Source organism: Artemia sp. Qi Xiang Cuo, chromosome 3 (assembly GCF_049724085.1).
Source record: "Artemia sp. Qi Xiang Cuo chromosome 3, ASM4972408v1, whole genome shotgun sequence".
Taxonomy (NCBI): Eukaryota; Metazoa; Arthropoda; class Branchiopoda; order Anostraca; family Artemiidae; genus Artemia; species Artemia sp. Qi Xiang Cuo.
The window spans coordinates 86,558,245-86,572,290 of NC_142796.1; the positions used below are offsets into that span (position 1 = coordinate 86,558,245).

The 14,046-nt window shown below is 37.3% G+C and overlaps 1 protein-coding gene across 1 annotated transcript in view; it reads right to left on the minus strand.

The window, feature by feature from the left end:
* mtDNA-helicase (mitochondrial DNA helicase) overlaps positions 1-10,755 on the minus strand; it is a 94,298-nt gene extending 83,543 nt beyond the window's left edge. Inside the window, exon 1 of the mRNA XM_089087206.1 lies at positions 10,672-10,755. The gene's annotated coding sequence lies outside the window, so the exon portion shown is untranslated. The remainder of the gene's footprint in view (positions 1-10,671) is intronic.
* Positions 10,756-14,046: the final 3,291 nt, after the last annotated feature.

Consider the following 14,046-nt stretch of genomic DNA (forward strand, 5'->3'; position numbering starts at 1 on the left):
TGAACAAAATGGCTATCTCAAAATTTTTATTGGACGTGTTTTGGAAAATGGTTTGCGTGGAAGGGGTGTTAGTTGCCTTCCAATCACTTTTAAATAATAAATTGAGCACAATTCACTACAGTGATCAATTGAAAACACCTTTTTTAAGGTTTCCGTAACCAAGTATTCGATACAAAGTCCCCAGCTCTAAAGGAAAAAAGATAATACACGGTAAAGTACCCAAACATCGTATTCTTTTACCCTAGAGATATAACTTACAACCCTTGCCCCGAGGGTTATGGGGGAGTGTCCTCCTCAAAATTTTCTATCTGGAAATAAACTACGCTGAACAAAATGGCTATCTCCAAATTTTGATTGGATGTGTTTGGGGAAATTATGGGCGTGGGGGAGGCTAGTTGCCCTCCAATCACTTTCGACTACTAAAAAGGGCAGTAGCCCTTTGAATTTCCAATCGAATGAGCCTTTTATGAAGTTTCTATGACAACGCCTTCTATAAAAACCTTATATACCCCCAGGGCATAGCTTACAACCCTTGCCCTAAAGGCTGTGGGGGGGTGTCCTCCTCAAAACCATACTTTCTATCTAGAAATCAACTACGCTGAACAAAATGGCTATCACAAAATTTTGATTGGATGTGTTTCGGGAAATGGTGGGCGTGGAAGGGGTGTTAGTTGATATCCAATTACTTTCGACTATTAAAACAGGTACAAACCAATCCAATTTCCAATTGAATAAGCCCTTTTCGAAGTTTCTACGACAACTTCTTTGATATGAAGTGCCCTGCTCTAAAGGAAAAAATAATAAATAATACATTGTGCCAACATTATTTTTATATGCCCACAGGGCATACCTTAAAACCCTTGCCCCAAGGGTTGTGGGGGAGTGTCCTCCTCAAAAACATATTTTCTACCTGGAAATCAACTATGCTGAACAAAATGGCTATTTCAAAATTTTGATTGGATGTATTTGGGGAAATGGTGGGCGTTGAAGGGGGGTTAGTTTCCTTCCAATTACTTTCTATTATTAAAAAGGGAACTAGCCATTTAAATTTCCATTCGAATCAGCTCTTTTTGAAGTTTCTACGACAATGCTTTCTATACAAACCTCATATGCCCCCAGGGCATAACTTACAACCCTTTCCCTGAGGGCTGTGGGGGGGGGTTGTCATCCTCAAAGACCTAATTTCCAGAACTTAAAACTACGTTGAATAAAATGGCTATCTAAAAATTTGGAGTGGATATATTTGGGGAAAAGGTGGGCGCGAGGGGGGGGTTAGTAGCCCTCCAATCACCTTTAACTATTAAAAAGGGCACTAGCCCTTTGAATTTCCAACTCTTGCCCTGAGGGATATGGGGGGGGGGGGGGTGCCATCCTCAAAAACCAAATTTCCAGAACTTAAAACTACGTTGAATAAAATGGCTATCTCAGAATTATGATTGGATGTGTTTGGGGAAAAGGTGGGTGTGACAGGGGGGTTAGTTGCCCTCCAATCACTTTTGACTATTAGAAAGGGCACTAGCCCTTTAAATTTCCAATCAAATGAGCCTTTTTGAAGTTTCTATGACAACACCTTATATAAAAAACTTATATGCCCCCAGGGCATAACTTACAACCCTAGCCCTGAAGGCTGTGGGGGAGTGTCCTCATCAAAAACATAATTTCTATTCAGAAATCAACTACGCCGAACAAAATGGCTATCTCAAAGTTTTGATTGGATGTGTTTCGGGAAATGGTGGGCGTGGAAGGGGTGTTAGTCGTCTTCGAATCACTTTCGACTATTAATAAGGGCACAAGCCACTCCAATTTCTAATTTAATGAGCCCTTTTCGAAGTTTCTACGACAACTTCTTCGATACGAAGTGCCCTGCTCTAAAGGGAAAAAAATAATAAATAATACATTGTGCCAACATCGTTCTTATATGCCCTCAGGGCATAACTTAAAACCCTTGCCCTGAGGGTTGTGGGGGAGTGTCCTCCTCAAAAAGATATTTTCTATCTGGAAATAAACTACGCTGAAAAAAAGTGATATCTACCATTTTGGCTTGGGTGTGTTTGGGGGAATGATGGGCGTGGGGGGGGCTAGTTGCCCTCCAATCACTTTCGACTATTAAAAAGGTCTAAAAAGGGCACTAGCCCTTTGAATTTCCAATCGAATGAGCCTTTTTTGAAGTTTCTGCGACAAAACCTTCTGTAAAAATCTTGAGTGCCCCAAGATCATGGTTTACAACCCTGGTGCTATAGGCTGTGGGAGTGATATCCCGAAAAACACATATTTCATGAGGAACTCAATCACCCTGAACAAAATGGTAGTCTCAAATTTTTGATTGAGTATTTTTGCGGAAATGGTGGGCGTGGATGGGGTGTTAGTTGATATCCAATTACTTTCGACTATTAAAACAGGTACAAACCAATCCAATTTCCAATTGAATAAGCCCTTTTCGAAGTTTCTACAACAACTTCTGTGATATGAAGTGCCCTGCTCTAAAGGAAAAAAATAATAAATAATACATTGTGCCAACATTGTTTTTATATGCTCTCAGGGCATAACTTAAAACCCTTGCCCCAAGGGTTGTGGGGGAGTGTCCTCCTCAAAAACATATTTTCTACCTGGAAATCAACTACGCTGAACAAAATGGCTATTTCAAAATTTTGATTGGATGTATTTGGGGAAATGGTGGGCGTTGAAGGGGTGTTAGTTGCCTTCCAATTACTTTCAACAATTAAAAAGGGCACTAGCAATTTCAATTTCCAATCGAATCAGCTCATTTTGAAGTTTCTACGACAACGCGTTCTATAAAAACCTTATTTGCCCCCAGGGAATAACTTACAATCCTTGCCCTGAGGGATGTGAGGGGGGGGGGGGGGGTTGTCATTCTCAAATACCTAATTTACAGAAAATAAAACTATGTTGGATGAAAAGGCTAAATAAAAATTTTGATTGGATGTGTTTGGGAAAAAGGTGGGCGTGAGGGGGGTTTAGTTGCCCTCCAATCACTTTTGACTATTAGAAAGGGCACTAGCCCTTTAAAATTCCGATCGAATGTGTCCTTTTTGAAGTTTCTATGACATCACCTTAAACAAAAACCTTATATGCCCCCAGGGCATAACTTACAACCCTTACCCTGAAGGCTGTGGGGGAGTGTCCTCCTCAAAAACATAATTTCTATCCAGAAATCAACTACGCCAAACAAAATGGATATCTCAAAGTTTTGATTGGATGGGTTTCGGGAAATGGTGGGCGTGAATGGGGTGTTAGGTGTCTTCCAGTCGCTTTCGACTATTACAAAGGGCACAAGCCACTCCGATTTCCGATTGAATGACCCCTTTTCGGAGTTTCTGTGACAACTTCTTCGATACAGAGTACCATAGTCTAAAGGAAAAAAAAATAATAAATGATACATTGTTCCTACATCGTTCTTATATGCCCTCAGGGCAAAACTTAAAACCATTTCCCCGAGGGTTTTGGAGGAGTGTCCTCCTCAAAAACATATTTTCTATCTGGAAAACAACGATTCTGTAAAAAATGGCTATCTCAAAATTCAGATTTGAAGTGTTTTGGGGAAGGATGGGCTTGGGGGGGGCTAGTTGCCGTCCAATCACTTTCGACTATTAAAAAGGGCACTAGCTCTTTGAATTTCCAATCGAATGAGCCTTTTTTGAATTTTCTATGACAACGCCTTCTATCATAACCTTATATGCCCCCAGGGCATAACTTTTAACCCTTGCCCTGAAGGCTGTGGGGGAGTGTCCTCCTCAAAAACATAATTTCTATCCTGAAATCAACAACGCTGAACAAAATGGCTATCTCAAAATTTTGATTGGATGTGTTTTCGGGAAATGGTGGGCGTGGAAGGGGTGTTAGTTGATATCCAATTACTTTCGACTATTAAAACAGGTACAAACCAATCCAATTTCTAATTGAATAAGCCCTTTTCGAAGTTTCTACGACAACTTCTTTGATATGAAGTGCCCTGCTCTAAAGGAAAAAATAATAAATAATACATTGTGCCAACATTATTTTTATATGCCCTCAGGGCATAACTTAAAACCCTTGCCCCAAGGGTTGTGGGGGAGTGTCCTCCTCAAAAACATATTTTCTACCTGGAAATCAACTATGCTGAACAAAATGGCTATCTCAAAATTTTGATTGCCCTCAGGACTTAACTTAAAACCCTTGCCCCAAGGGTTGTGGGGGAGTTTTCTCCTCAAAAAGATATTTTTTACCTGGAAATCAACTACGCTGAACAAAATGGCTATATCAAAATTTTGATTGGATGTATTTGGGGAAATGGTGGGCGTTGAAGGGGTGTTAGTTGCCTTCCAATTACTTTCAACAATTAAAAAGGGCACTAGCAATTTCAATTTCCAATCGAATCAGCTCATTTTGAAGTTTCTACGACAACGCGTTCTATAAAAACCTTATTTGCCCCCAGGGAATAACTTACCATCCTTGCCCTGAGGGCGGTGGGGGGGGGTTGTCATCCTCAAAGACCTAATTTCCAGAACTTAAAACTATGTTGAATGAAATGGCTATCTCAAAATTTCGATCGGATGTGTTTGGGGAAAAGGTGGGCGTGAGAGGGGGTTTAGTTGCCCTCTAATCACTTTCGACTATTATAAAAGGTACTAGCCCTTTGAATTTCCAATCGAATGAGTCATTTTTGAAGTTTCTATGACATCACCTTAAACAAAAACCTTATATGCCCCTAGGGCATAATTTACAACCCTTACCCTGAGGGCTGTGGGGGTCCTCCTCAAAAACACAATTTCTATCTGGAAATCATCTACGCTGAACAAAAATGGTTATCTCAAAATTTTGATTAGATGTGTTTGGGGAAATAGTGGGCATGGAAGGGTGTTAGTTGCCTTACAATCACTTTCGACTATTAAAAAGGGCACAAGCCACTCCAATTTCCAATTGAATGAGCCCTTTTCGAAGTTTCTACGACAACTTCTTTGACACAAAGTGCCCTGCTCTAAATGAAAAAAATAATAAATAATACATTGTGCCAACATTGTTCTTATATGCCCTCAGGGCATAACCTAAAACCCTTGCCCCAAGAGTTGTGGGGGAGTTTCCTCCTCAAAAACATATCTTCTACCTGGAAATCAACTACACTGCACAAAATGGTTATCTCAAAATTTTGATTGGATGTGTTTGGGGAAATCGTGGGCGTTGAAGGGGTGATAGTTGCCTTCCAATTACTTTCAACTATTAAAAAGGGCACTAGCCATTTCAATTCCCAGTCGAATGAGTCCTTTTTGAAGTTTCTACAACAACACGTTCTATAAAAACCTTATTTGCCCCCAGGGCATAACTTACAACTCTTGCCCTGAGGGATATGGAGGGGGGGGAGCCATCCTCAAATACCTAATTTCCAGAACTTAAAACTACGTTGAATAAAATGGCTATCTCAGAATTATGATTGGATGTGTTTGGGGAAAAGGTGGGTGTGACAGGGGGGTTAGTTGCCCTCCAATCACTTTTGACTATTAGAAAGGGCACTAGCCCTTTAATTTCCAATCAAATGAGCCTTTTTGAAGTTTCTCTGACAACACCTTATATAAAAACCTTACATGCCCCCAGGGCATAACTTACAACCCTTGCCCTGAAGGCTGTGGGGGAGTGTCCTCCTCAAAAACATAATTTCTATCCAGAAATCAACTACGCCAAACAAAATGGATATCTCAAAATTTTGATTGGATGTGTTTCGGGAAATGATGGGCATGGAAGGGGTGTTAGTTGCCTTCGAATCACTTTTGACTATTAAAAAGGGCACAAGCCAGTCCAATTTCCAATTTAATGAGCCCTTTTCGAAGTTTCTACGACAACTTCTTCAATATGAAGTGCCCTCCTCTAAATGAAAAAAATAGTAAATAATACATTGTGCCAACATCGTTCTTATTTGCCCTCAGGGCATAACTTAAAACCCTTGCCCCAAGAGTTGTGAGGGAGTGTCCTCCTCAAAACATATTTTCTGTCTGGAAATCAACTATGCTGAACAAAATGGCTATCTCAAAATTTTGATTGGATGTGTTTTGTCTGTCCAATTGAATGAGCCTTTTGAAGTTTCTATGACAATGCCTTCTATAAAAACCTTTATATGCCCCCAGGGCATAACATACAACCCTTGCCCTGAAGGCTGTGGGGTAGTGTCCTCGTCAAAAACATAATTTCTATAGGGAAATCAACTATGCTGAACAAAATGGCTATCTCAAAATTTTGATTGGATGTGTTTTTCGGGAAATGGTAGCCATTGAAGGGGTGTTAGTTGCCTTCCAATCACTTTCGATTACTAAAAAGGGCACAAGCCACTCCAATTTCCATTTGAATGAGCCCTTTTCGAAGTTTCTATGACAACTTCTTTGATATGAAGTGCCCTGTTCTAAAGGAAAAAAAATACATTGTGCCAACATTGTTCTCATACGCCCTCAGGGCATAACTTGCCCCAAGGGTTGTGGGGGAGTGTCCTCCTCAAAAACATATTTTCTATCTTGAAATCAACTACGTTGAACAAAATGGCTATCTCAAAATTTTGATTGGGTGTGTTTGGGGGAATGATGGGCGTGGGGGGGGGGTGGGTAGTTGCCCTCCAATCATTTTCGACTATCAAAAAGGGCACTAGCCACTCCAATTTCCAATCGAATGAGCCCTTTTCGAAGTTTCTACAACAACTCCTTTGATACAAAGTGCCAGGTATGAAAAAAAATAATACATTGTGCCAACATTGTTCTTTACTTAGGCAGCGCTGTTGTGCTGCCTATGATAGTAAGTTTGAAACCATGTTTTGATCCTTTATTATACCCAAAACTATAGAAAAAATGATGGCCCCTTAAAAATTATTGTGTTCAAAGGTCCAAAAAAGGCTTAAAATTGAATTTGCAACAAAAACAACAACAACCCCCCAATTATGTCTTTGAGAATGACAACCACCCCCAAAGCACAGTGCAAGGGTTGTAAGTTATGCCCCAATGGCATAAAAGGTTTATATGGAAAGGATTGTTGTATAAACTCCAGAGGGGACTCATTGGATTTGGAAGCAGATTTTCTAGTTCCTTTTTTAAGAGTCAAAGCGCTTGGCGGCATCTGCCCCCCCCCTACATTGTATTTTCCACAAATGCATCCAATAAAAATTTTGAGATTATGATTTGTTCCAAAATTGTCCAAAAACCATATAATAAGACCTTTGGGGTGTACAGAATCCCCCAGAGTCTGGGGGTAATGGTTGTAAGTTATGCCCCGGAGGCATATGAAGTTTTTATGGAAGGGGTGGTCATGTGAACTTTAGAAGAGGCTCATTTAATTTGAAATGTCTAGTTATAGTTCCCTTTTAAGAGTCAAACATAATGGAGAGCAACTAGCTCCCCCCCTGACATCCTCATCCTAAAACACATTCAATTGAAATTGTGAGATAGCCATTTTGTTGCCAATAGTCCAAAAATCATATGACAATGTCTTTAGGGTGGACACAATCCCCCAGAGCCTATGAGCAGGGGTTGTAACTTTTGACCCAGGCCATATAAGGTTTTTATGGAATGGGTGGCTGTATAAGCTTTGAATTAGATGGAGCTCATTTGATTGGAAGTCTGAAGTTTTAGTGCCCTTTTTAGGAGTCAAAAATGAATGGAGGGCAATCAGCCCATCTCCCCAAGCCTATTATTCCCAAAACCTATCCAATTGAAATTTTAAGACATCTATTTTGTTCAGCCTTGTTGAAAGGTCCAGTAATTATGTCTTTGGGGATGTCAACCTCCCCACAGTCCTCAAGACAAGGGCTGTAAGCTAGGCTATTTGTTCATTGTGTACACACAGTATATGTTATCAATGCGGGTTAACCCCCCCCCCAAAAAAAAAAAAATGTTTGTCTGACTTGTAAAAACATAGCAAAAATGGACATAAACAAATTTTTTATAAGGTTTTTGTGTCTAAACTGCCCCCCCAAAAAAAAACAAATCTGAGTACCCCCCCCCCTGAAAAAAAAATCCTGGGTATGCCCTTGTATGTTATTGAGAAAGGTTTGCATGTTTGGACTTTACTTTCCAAGAAGGCAAAGGGCATTCAGGTGATCCTTTCAGAGAAGGTTGATGGGAGTATTGAACTAAATCAAAACACATTATGTGTATAAGGATTGTCAAGAGGGTGTAACACAGGAATAACTGAGTATATTTGGAAAACTCAGGAAATGATAATGGATATTATCAAAAAGGCAATATTTGTATGCTACAAATACTATTACAACTACCAGAGTACTCTATTTACAGAATAGAAACTAAAAGGAACTAATTCAAGAACACACTATGCTCACACAGGTTGTCAAGCAGACACATCAGAAATGCTCCAGGAACAGTTGATGGCATTGAGCTGAAACTTTCAGAATGTGTTGAAGAGGATGTTGAAGAAACCAAAGGTGCTATGCCCACATTGCTACTAATGCTACTATAATTATTGCTACTGCGCAATCTAAGGGTATTAAGTTGAAGCTTTTATGGAATATTTAGACGGATGTTGAACTAAATCAAAACAAACTATGAGTATGTGGATTTTCAAAAAGGTGACAAAGCAATATCTGAAGAATAACTTATATTATTAAGTTAGACTTTTAAAGGTAAGTTGTGGGGGATTTTGAACTAGCCAGAAGGCACTATGTGAATGCTTTTAATACTGCAACTACATTTATTGTAATTAATGACACTAAGGGTATTAAGGTGAAACTTTTAGGGAAAGTTTAGGAGTTTCTATCAGATAAAAGAAAACTGTATGCACACAGGAATTATAATCAATATAATTTATTATAAGCAAAGGGCATATAAGCAATATCATAGGCAGCACAACTCTATAATACCTAGACATATCTGAAATTTTTAGAGGATCTAATTTGACTCAAAATTAAAAGTTCTGGTTCCCTTTTTAACAGTAAAAAGAGATTGGAGAGCAAACAACCCTTCTCTCAAGCCCATTCATTTTCCAAATGCATCTAGTCAATATTTTAAGACAGCCATTTTTTTCAGCATTGTAGAATGGTCTAGCAGCAATATCTTTAGGGATATTGTCTATGTCTTTGCCAACCCCCATAATCATGCAATTGGCCCATTATGCTTTACAACTAAATCTTGCTTTAAGCTAAATCAAAAGGCATCATGTTTATGGTTACCAAGAAGACACCTCAGCAACATATTGAGAACAACTAGAAGTATTAAGTAAAAACTTTTGCAGGTAATACTATTACTACTTCTACTCTTAGAATTTAAATAAAGAAAGAGTATAAGTGTATCCTGGTTGTCAAAGAGCATAGATAGAATCTTTTGCAAAAGATATTGTTTTATTTTTCAAATCAACTCCAGGAGTTATAAAATTAGATTAGAAATCCTGTTTGTGTCAGGATTAAAAATTGTTGAAAAAGTTTCTCCAGCATATAAATAACAACCTAAAATATGGAGTCCTATAGAAAAAAAACTGTAAAAGATATAAAATATTATTTTTTCCACGAAAAAGACAATGTTAATAAAAAATAAACAGAAATTAATTTATTCCACATAAAATAATTTTCAAATATGAGTAAATAGCTTTACTGAGCCAAAAATGAGCAGAAATAAAGTAAAACAACCTTCCAAGCAAAAAAACTACCACAAATCACTATCAATAAATAAATGAAACTCAAAACAAACAGAAATTACAATAGGCCTCAATAGCCATGTCAAACTAAAATAAGCAAAAATTATCATAAGTATGACTGATAACCCCCATGTCTTTTAAAAGACGAGAACATGATTCATGCATTACTGAAATCAAAACATTTTAAAATATTTTCACTTTTTTTTACTTTCATGAATAAAAAATATAAAAACTTCAAAGAATAGATATCAATATGTCAATTAAACAAACAATCCATAGTCATTTTTTTTTCATTAATGCACATATTATGTTCTGATCTTGAGAAGGCATGGGGGTTACCAAAGTGTATAATGTTAGCTAGCCTATATATTTGCACATTGAGGGGGGGAGGTAAAGTTTAGGTAAATTTTTACCAAATCATATTATTGACTTATGAATAAAGTGAATATACCACTCAATGCCTTTTTTTATGCTCTTTCCAAATATAATAATCATTTTTGTGGGAAATCAATTTTACCCCACCCTTATATATACCAATTCAGGGTATATATTTGCACATTAGGGGGATGGGGGATAAAGTTTAAACTTACCTCCCATTTATATCAGAAATAAAATTTGCCAACACCCCCCCCCCCCCTAATGTGCAAATATATACCCTGAATTGGTATAGGCCTATAAGGGTGGGGGTAAAATTTGTTTCTGAAGAAATGATGATTATATTTGGAAAGAGCATAAAAAAGGCATCAAGTGGTATATTCACTTTATTTGTAAGTCAATAATATGATTTGGTAAAAATTTACCAAAGTTTAGTAGAAGCCCCCTCTTAATGTGTTAACTGCAATTTTTCTGCATATTATGAGATAATAATTGATTTATTAATATGTTGTCTTTCAATAGCCCTAACTGTGAATAGATATCAAATAATTGGCTACCAATTAAGATGCAAACAATAAGTTCCCTGTGTGGAAAAAATCCATTTCTTGTAATTTTTAAAAAGTTTGTTCCAAGCTATAATAGAGTTGGTGGTGATAAAGCTTCTTAGGTTACTAAGAAGCTCACATTTTTCTATAATAATAATGAAAGTCTACTCCTTTGGTCGGTTGTAGGCAAATTGTGAATTGCCAGATTACCACGTGGTAAGCGTTATATATTTTCAAAATGTTATGCCATTAAAGAAAACACATGGGGCCAAATAATTAATGTCATGGCCGTCCAATAGGGATTACGATAATTTGCATTCAGGTTCCCAGTTCCAAAATTTGCATAAGGGTATATGGACTACCGTATAGTCCCTTCACTCCTACTTACTGTTTACTACCCTCAGGCAGGGGTGTCTCGAGGCTCGTTTTATTCGGAGGGCGATCTTCGTAAATTTTACCGAATCGCTACCTGATTTATGCCAAATTTACTGCAGAAATCAAGAATTTTGCTAAATTTCGGCCGATTTTGCAAAATTTCTTCCGAAATTTTCACCATCGGCGAAATTTTTACCGAATGTCAAAAAAGTTGAGGGGACACCTTCCCCCCCCCCCCCCCGGACCCCCCTGTCTTCAGGCAGGGCTGTCACGTATGGGGGAGGGGGAGGACTCCCCCCAATGTTTTTGGTCATTCGATAAAAAAGAAGTCGGTAAAATCGTGGCGCTTTGCGACACCATTTTTCCGACGTCGTTAAAACTCTTTGTTTGGTTCAATAAAGACCATGGAAATAATAACATGTAATCTTCAGAAATTTCGAACTTTGTTGCTAAACGCAGCAGCTTTACCGACTCCTGTCGTGAACTTATAGATAGTGCTACAATTTTCCGTTTGGTTAAAAAACAACATTAAAATAGTGACATAATAGGTACCGAAATCTAAATCTCGGTTGGTAAATGCAGTGGTTTTACCGAATCGTGCAGTGATTTTACGTATTGTATTCGAAACGGACATTATGCTAATTATTGACAAAAAACAGTCTGTAAAAATGACCAGCCAGTCAGTAAAACATTTTAGTTGTTTTATTGGGGGGGACTAATTATGCTGTTTATCGATTAATCAATTGAAGTATTGTATGGAAATTTTCAGCTTATAAAAAATATGGTCAGTTAGAGTTCTCGACCCAAGTTGGCAAATTGGGCTTCCATTGTCCAAGAACATTTTGTGTTGTTCAGAAAGAAACGTTTCACCTATTTTAATTCCGTTTTCAGGCGAACCAATATCTTTTATGAGTTTATTTTGTGGACTGGGGCGTCCTTTGCTCAAGGACATAGAAATACAAGTCTTCAGACGATTGAAAAAAAGAAGCCATGGGCACCCATAAGGAGGGGGGTCAGGGGGCTCAATCCCCCCCCCTGGCTAAATAACGCTGCCTTATATTCGTATTAATTTAAAAACTTTTTTCCACAAAATAGGTTTTTTAAAGAAAAGTAAAGAGCTCCATTAAGCCAAAAATGGACAGAAATGAAGTCAAATAATCTTCCAAGTGTAAAAATAACACAAATCACTATCAACAACTAAATAAAACATAAGACGACCAGGTTTAATAATAAAAAACCGAATCAAATTCAAAATAAGCACAAATTATCATTAGTGGGACTTACAACCCCCATGCCTTCTCAAGACCAGAGCATAATTTATTTGTATTTATTTAAGAAAAAAAAAGGTGAAAACATTTAAACGTATTTTGTTACCTGACTGTATTATAGACTGACACACGTCTCGGGTTTGCGATAATTTCATATTGGACGCTGATTTTGCTTTTTACTTGGCCATCCAGCTGGACTCCAGGGAGCAGTTGACGCAAGCACTTCAAATTCTATACAACAAGAAGCTGCAAAAGTTGCACTAAGGAGAAACTGGAATGTGCGAAAAATGTTGGCCATTGACCCTTGCTACTGATTAAATAAAACAAAAGCAACTTTTCTTAAACTGAAAGTAAGGGGCAACATTAAAACTTAAAACGAACAGAAATTATTCCTTATATGAAAGGGGCTGTCCCCTCTTCAACGCCTCGCTCTTAACGCTAAAGTTTTTTATTCTTTTGAAAAATAGAGTTGTGACAAAGAGTTAAACTTTGCCGTAAAGAGCGAGGCGTTGAGGAGGGGACAGCCCCTTTCAAATACGGAATAATTACTGTTCGTTAAGTTTTAATGTTGCTCCTTACCTTCAGTTTAAATAACTTTTTTTTAATTTAATTTCTGAACGTTTTGAATTACTGCAGGTCTTGATTTTGGCTCGCCGTACATAATAATTAAAACAAAATTTGCATATTAATTTTACTTTTTGGGGGGAAATGGCTTTCTCGAAAGTACTCTAATTTTATGTACAAACGGTTTTATTAGTAATAAATATACTTAACTTACGAATTAACTTCCATAACAAACTTCTTCGTTATGGTAATTTAATACAGCTAATTTAATACAGTATTTTACGATAAGGGTGCACATTAATGGCCGTATGTGTGCAAACTGTTCGTGACATGTATTGTTTTTATGTGCTTATAAAAAAAAATGTAGCTTTCATTTGACTGTTCCTAATGCTGATGAATTGAAGTAAATCCTGTCACGATTAAGGCAATTATGTTACGCAAAAACCTAACTAAAAGTGCTCCAAAAATTAACTAGAAAATACAGTGCGTTTACAACACTAAATAAACACTTTTGGACAAAAAACCAAAAAAAACAACACAGGTTGTGATAATAGACAACTCTCCATCCCTTAAAACATGGAGGAGCGTTGGGAACATAAAGGAAACATAAGGAACATTTTTGCTTGAAAGATCTAATGAATAAAACAGGAAACATATAAATATAGGTTTAGAAATGGACTGCAGTACTGAAAAAGCTGAAAAATAATTGAAAAAACCATTATGCTTCATTGAATTAAATAATAAAAAAAGAGAAAAAAAAGGGTTCAAGTTGAAAATATAGCCAGACGGAAGTGAAGTAAAAGAAATTGGGTGACAAAAGGACACAAGTTGGTAGAAATTTAAGGCAAGACCACTTAAAGTTAGGAAGTTAAAGCGAAAACAGTTATATTCGCTTATATGTCTTAAAAAAAAACTACCGTACGTAAAAAAAAGAAATATGGAGAGAAGGATACATTCCTTTGAAAAGAACCGGCTTTTCACTAAAGGGAATATCCTACGGGAAGATTGTAGCTAAAAATAAAAAGTGTATATATATATAATATATTGTTGCCTTTCGTGTTCTTAAAAACCTATTAGATTGAACAGAATCTCAAGGGAAACTGCTTTGGGACCTACTAGACGCGTTTTAAGGTGATGAAGCACCAAATAGATATTACTGAGATGAAGGCAAAACAAAAATGTAAAAATTCAGAAAATTTCATCTCAAGCTTTTTCAAAACTGATTCCCAAGCTACAAATTTAGCTATTGCTGCATATAGTCTTGAAAAAAAAAAATATATATTCTTCTAGAAAAGGATAAACATTGA